At 47.8% G+C, this 6,980-nt stretch overlaps 1 pseudogene; it reads left to right on the top strand.

Annotated features, from left to right (window-relative positions):
* Positions 1-1,741: 1,741 nt before the first annotated feature.
* Positions 1,742-2,200, top strand: LOC103251220 (annotated as a pseudogene).
* Positions 2,201-6,980: the final 4,780 nt, after the last annotated feature.

Here is a 6,980-nt window from a genome sequence, read left to right as displayed (position 1 = left end):
TATCCCCTACGCAGCCCCCCACATCCCTTACCCAGCCCCCACATCTCCCTAACCAGACCCCACCCACACCTTCTACCCAGCCCCCTCACCCCTACATCCCCTCATGCGACCAGATTCACCTGCCAGGCCACACCCCTGCTCTCTTGGGTGCCTTCATGAGCGCAGGTTTCCTTCACTTGAATTTTTCTTTTGGGTTGGTGTCTCCCTCTGTTGCCCAGGCTGGAGTGCCCTGCCTTGATCAAGACTCACCACAGCCTTGACCTTGACCTCCTAACCTCAGGCAATCCTTCCACCTCAGCCTCCTGGCTGGGACTACAGGTGCCTGCTACCAAGTCCAGCTGATTTTTTTTTTTTTTTGTAGAGACAAGGTCTCACTCTGTTGCCCAAGACTGATCTCCAACTCCTGGGCTCCAGTGATCCTCCCACCTTAGCCTCCCAAAGTGCTGCGATTACAGACATGAGTCACTGTGCCTGGCATCACCTGAATTTTAACAGTCCCTTGAAGTTATTTTTCGCATTTTGGACCGTCGATCAGCAGATGAACTCTCTGTAGGACATTCTTTTTTTTTTTTTTTTTGAGTTGGAGTCTCACTCTGTCGCCCAGACTGGAGTGCAGCGGCCGCTCCCAGCCACCGCAGCCTCGACCCGCTGGGCTCTGGCGATCCTTCCGCCTCAGCCTTCCGAGTAGCCAGAATTACAGGCGTGCGCTACCACGCCTGGCTGATTTTTTGATTTGTTGTCGAGATGAGGTCTCGCTGCCCAGGCAGGTCTCGAACCCGCGGGCTCAGGCAATCCACTCACCTCAGCCTCCCAAAGGCGCGGGATGACAGGCTGAGCCACCGAGCCCAGCTTGTAGGACATTCTTTAGCACAATTACTTTCAGGCCTGAGACTCTAAATGACAAGACCTCAAATCATCAGGGTGAGAAGGCAGGACACACAGTGGAGTAACTTGACGGCCGGGGTGTTGGTGGGTTTACACTGGGTTGTTTCCAGTCTCCTGGAAACTCACACACAGGCTTTCCTTCAGCCTGGAAAGGACTTGAAAGATGTGGCCAGGATGAGAAGCAGGAAGACAAAAAGACTTTCTCATCCTTAAAGTGAGGGCGAACATACCACAAGTATCTAGAAAAGGAAAGCAACAGCCACGGAACACCATGCAGGCACCAAGGGCGTGTAATAGATGCCTTGTCTACATCCTCTACCTGGGGACAGGCAGGAAGAGCAAGCATTTGCTCCAGTAACACAGCTGGTGAAGGGCAGAGTCAGGGTTAGATCTAGACCTCTGGCCACCCACCAACGCTTTCCCAGCCCACTAAGCCTCCTCACAAAGCCAGGATGACGGGCAGCTCACAAGCAGCCAGGGAGACAGGCACAGACTAGGCGGGTTTCAACTCAGAAAAAATTTCCAGCAGGCGCGGTGGTCACACCTACAGACCTAGCACTTTGGGAGGCCGAGTCGAGAGGATTGCCTGAACTCTGGGTTTGAGACCAGCCTGGGCAACTTGCCAAGGCCGGGTCTCTACAATAAATAAAAATATTAGCCGGGTGTGGTGGCGCATGCCTGTAGTTCCAGCTTCTTGGAAGGCTGAGGCAGAAGGGTTGTCTGAACCCAGCAGGTTGAGGTTCAGTGGCCGTGAGCATGCCACTGCACTCCAGCCTGGGTGACAGAGTGAGACTCCGGCTCCAAAAAAAAAGAGAAAAAGAAAAGCAAAGCTTTCCCCCCGTCTCGTGACACGTAGGAGGAAGCTGGCAATGGAGTCACACGTCATGTCAACCAGGAGAAAATCAAGAAGAAGCTGATTGTCCACAAGAAGACATGCCTGGTGCCTGTGCTGAGTCTCTTCACTACCATCAACGGCCACCGTGGCATAGACGAGTTCTCCCGCAGAAACATGCCATCCAGCGAGCTGTGGATCTACACCTAGTTGGAGGCAACCTGGAGAGAGCTGACTGGTTTAGTGAAAGAAGTCTGCCCAGAAGCTAGAAAAAAGGGCACGCACTTCGATTTTGCCATCGATTTCACAGATGTTGAAAGACTTGGCTACCGAGTTAAGGGCCGTGCCATGTCTGGCAGAAAACAGACCGATGATCCCACGGTCCTGCAGTCACAGAAGTTTCAAATAGGAGATTATTTGGACATAGCGGTTACCCCTCCAAACCAGGCACCACCTCCCTCACAGCCCATGAGACCATATTAAGTTTCATTGACTGTTTCTTGAATGTCTTTTCTGTTCAGTTATTAAAGTTATATACTTCTCCCCACCCCCCACCCCCATGATTGCCATTAAGCCTTTAAATTCTAAGCAAATTATAATGCATTTACTTAGGAGTTAGCTTTGCACATGCTGCCGTATGATCACTAACAGAAAGTCTGTATGTTTCAAGTCCTTCTGGAAAATATGAAGAAAAGTGCTCTTAGTGTTCTATGTACAACTATATTTTGTTGTTGTTGTTGATGTTTTGTTTTTTGAGTCGGAATCTCACTCTGTCACCCAGGCTGGAGTGCAGTGGCACGCTGCTCATGGCCACCGCAGCCTCGACCTGCTGGGCTCAGGCATCCTTCCGCCTCCGCCTTCCAGGTAGCTGGAACCACAGGCATGCGCCACCACGTCCCGCCAATTTTTTGATTTATTGTAGAGATGAGGCCTCGCATTGTTGCTCAAGCTGGTCTCGAACCCCTGAGCTCAGGCAATCCTCTCGCCTTTGCCTCCCAACATGCTGGGATTATAGGCTTGAGCCACCGTGCCCAGCTTCACTATATTGTTAAACACAGGTGTGGCATCAAAAGAAGAGGAAAAATAAGATTTCCCTGAGCGCCTGCTAAGTGCTGGGCACCGGGTGAGCCTCCTGTGACAACCTTCATCCTTGTCCTCCTGGGCCTGAACGACCAGTGGCCAACTGTCTTCCTGGAGCAGCAGGAGATATGTGGGGAGAGAGGGAGGAAACTGAGTGGGCAGGCCAGCCTTTTCTAGCACCATAGTCCCTTCCTGGACTTACTTCAGAGATGTCTTGGGTGATGCCACTGTCCTCTGGGACAAAGGGGAAATCCCAGCATCAGTGTCTGTGTGTCAGTTCCTGACCTCAGGGTTGTTTTTGAGTCGGAGTCTCACTGTACTGCCCAGGCTGGAGTGCAGTGGCACGCTCACGGCCACCGCAGCCTCGGCCTGCTGGGCTCAGGCGATCCTTCCGCCTCAGCCTTACAAGGAGCTGCAACCACAGGTGTGAGCCACCATGCCCAGCAAATTTTTTGATTTATTGTTGACATGAGTTTCACCAAGTTGCCCAGGCTTGTCTCAAAATCCTGGGCTCAGGCTGTTCTCTATCCTCGGCCTCCCAAAGTACTGGGATTATAGGCATGAGCCACCACGCCCAGCTCCAGTTTTTGTTTTTGTTTTTTGAGCCAGAGTCAAACTTCGTTGCCCAGGCTGGAGTGCGGTGGCACTGCTCCCGGCCACCGCAGCCTCGGCCTGCTGGGCTCAGGCGATCCTTCCGCCTCAGCCCTCCAAGTAGCTGGAACTACAGGCGCATGCTACAATGCCTGGCTAATTTTTTGATTTATTGTAGAGATGAGATCTTTCCAAGTTGTCCAGGCTGGTCTTGATTGCCGAGGCTGAGGTTATCCTCTCACCTAAGCCTCCCGTGCTGGGCTTATAGGTGTGAGCCACGGCACCTGGCCCAGTTTTTGTTTTAAAGCAAGTTCTTTTGGGCCAGGCACAGTGGCTCACACCTGTAATCCCAGCACTTTGGGAGGCCAAGGCAGGAGTATTGCTTGAGCCCAGGAGTTTGAGACCAGCACAGGCAACATAGTGAGATTTCGTCTAAAATATTAGCCAGGGGTTGTGGCATACGTCCGTAGTTCCAGCCACTCAGGAGGCTGAGGCAGAAGGATCTCCTGAGCCCACGAGGTCAAGGCTGTGGTGAGCCATGTTCATGCTACTGCTCCAGTCTGGGTGACAGAGTGAGACTCCAACTCAAAAAAAAAAAAAAATTATAGCTATAGATAGATCTTTTAATACGTATGACAATAATAGCAGCAAAAAGTCAAGAAAGGAAATAGAGCTACATAGAAATAAAGTTTCTATACTCACTGCAATTAAGCTGGTATAAATCTGAAGTCGAATCTGATAAGCTAATAGGTATAAGCCCTAGAACAATTGTTAAAAAAATAACTCAAGATTTGACTTACAAATCATTAAAAGGACAGGTGTGGTGGCTCACACCTGAAATCCCGACACTTTTGGAGGCCAAAGCAAGAGGATTGCTTGAGCCCAGGTGTTTGAGGCCAGCCTGGGCAACATAGCATGACCTTATCTCTATGAAAAAAATCAGAAAACGAGTCGGGTAGGGTAGTACACACCTGTCATCCCAGCTACTTAGGAGGCTGGTACAGAAGGATCACTTGCGCCTAGGAGTAGGAGGCTGCAGTGAGCTATATTTGTGCCACTGCACTCCAACCTGAGCAACAGAATAAAACCCTGCCTCAGAAAAAAAAAATCATTAAAGGAATTAAAATATTATACTATGGCCAGGCATGGTGGCTCACACCTGTAATCCCAGCACTTTGGGAGGCTGAGGTGAGGGGCCGGAGACCTACAATAAATGAAAAAATTGGCTAGACACGGTTGCTCAAGCCTGTAATCCCAGGACTTTAGGAGGCCGAAGCAAGAGGATTACCTGAGCTCAGGGGTTCAAGATCAGCCTGGGCAATTTGGTGAGACCTCGTCTCTACAACAAATCAAAAAAATTAACCGGACTGCACTTTAGCCTGGGTGACAGAGTGAGACTCCAGCTCAAAGAAAAGAAAAGAAAAGAAAAAATTGGCCGGACATGGTGGTGCATACCTGTAGTTCCAGCTACTTGGAAATCTGTAGTGGGAAGATTGCCTGAACCTAGCAGGTCGAGGATGCAGTGGCTGTGAATGTGCCACTGCACTCCAGCCTAGGCGACAGAGTGAGACTCCCACTCAAAAACAAAAACCAAAAATATTACACTATGAAAATTCACCTAATAGGCCGGGCTCAGTGGTTCAGCCTGTAATTCCAGCACTTTGGGAGGCCGAGGTGAGTGGATTGCCTGAGCCCACAGGTTCAAGACCAGCCCAGCAGCTTGATGAGACCTCGTCTCTACAATATAATAAAAAATTAGCTGGGCATGGTAGCATGCACCTGTAGTTCCAGCTACTTGGAAGGCTGAGACGGAAGGATCGCCGGAACCCAGCAGGTTGACACTGGGGTGGGTGGCTGTGAGTGTGTCACTGCAATCCAACCTGGGCGACAGAGTGACACTCCAACTCAAAAAAAAAAAAGAAAATTCACCTAATACACAAAAAGGAAGGTCAAAAAAAGAAATTCAGTCCTACCTGGTGTCTCAATTTAGAAAACAAAAAAACCTTCAGATTTCAAATATATGGTAGTTCCCCTTATCCAGGGGAATGTGTTTCAAGATCCCCAGTGGATACCTGAAACCAAGAAAAGTGGCCAAACCCTATATATATATAGGGCTTTTTCCCTATAATGCAAGAGAGAACCAAAAAATCCAGAATTTATTTATGAAAATTTGTGTATTTATTGTTACATGTTTAAACTGCAGCCACCTTCAAAGTACTCTCCATGTGATGCAATGCACCTATCGAGATGTCTTTTCCACTGCTCAAAACAGTTTTTTGAACTCATCAATTTGGATGACTTTTAGTGCGTCTGCCATTTTTATTTCACCTCTTCCACATCGGCAAAACGTTTCCCTTTGAGGACTTTTTTTATCCAGGGAAACAAAAAATGTCACTCAGGGTAAGATCAGTGAATGGGGAGGGTGGGACACGGGAGTCAAAAACTGCTGAATACTCAACATGGTGTGGGCAGGAGCCCTGGTAAATCACCCATCATGAAATGGGCAAACGTGTCGAAAGAATCTCCTGAAAAGATTTCCTGAAGTCGAGCACAGCCTCTCAACAACACTAGCTGAGATACTGATGCCGATGGGTTTCTAGAACACTCACCTAGTGGGGGAAGCCTGTGTTACAAGAAGCCCACACTCCGAAAAAGAATTCTGATTTTTGTGGGAGGAGCCACCTCATACATACCTATGATAAGTTTTAATTTATAAATCAGGCGTAGTAAGAGATAAACAACAATGATTAATAATAAAACAGACCAATTACGCAAAAGCCTGTAACAAAACTTAGGCGAGGGTGGTCCCTCTCTCATAATATCCTAATATTTTCAGACACTGCTTTACTACAGGGTACTGAAACCAAAGAATAACTGCATAAGCCAGGGAACGACTGGGTAGTCATTGAAAAAATGTCATGGATGGGAGAAACAGAAATCAGTTACAACTGAAGAGAGTTAGTAAATTTAATCATATATCTGAAGACGTTCTCTAAATGCAGTACTGAGAGCTAGAGATTGAAAATATTTTTAGCCAGACTCGGTGGCTCAGCCTGTCATCCCGCGCCTTTGGGAGGCTGAGGTGAGTGAATTGCCTGAGCCTGTGGGTTCGAGAACTCTGTATCCTCAAAACTGGATACTATACATGTGCAACATTTACAAACATGACAACAAAGAAAGCATGTCTCTTGACCCACAACACGTAGATTGGAATGCAGTAACAAAAAGTTAAGCAACCACCCCTTATATATTTGGAAATTTAGAAACATACTTCCAAATAACTCAACCAAAAATTTAAAAATATTTAGAACTAAATTAAATGATCATGAAATTACTACATATCAAACTGGATTGGTGGCCAGATATGATGACTCACCCCTGTCATCCCAGTACTTTGGAGGCTAAGACGGAAGGATTGCTTGAGACCTGGAGTTCAATACCAGCCTAGGCAACATAGAAAGACTTTATCTCTACGAAAAATGTAAAAATTAGCTAGATGTGGTGATGTATGCCTGTAGTCCCAGCTACCCAGGAGGCTGAGGTGGAGGATCGCTTGAGTCCAGGAATTTTTTTTTTTTTTTTTTTTTTTTTT

The sequence above is a fragment of the Carlito syrichta genome, unplaced genomic scaffold (assembly GCF_000164805.1).
Source record: "Carlito syrichta isolate Samal-C Ts95f unplaced genomic scaffold, Tarsius_syrichta-2.0.1 Scaffold137389, whole genome shotgun sequence".
NCBI lineage: Eukaryota > Metazoa > Chordata > Mammalia > Primates > Tarsiidae > Carlito > Carlito syrichta.
This window is presented reverse-complemented; position numbering and strand designations above follow the sequence as displayed.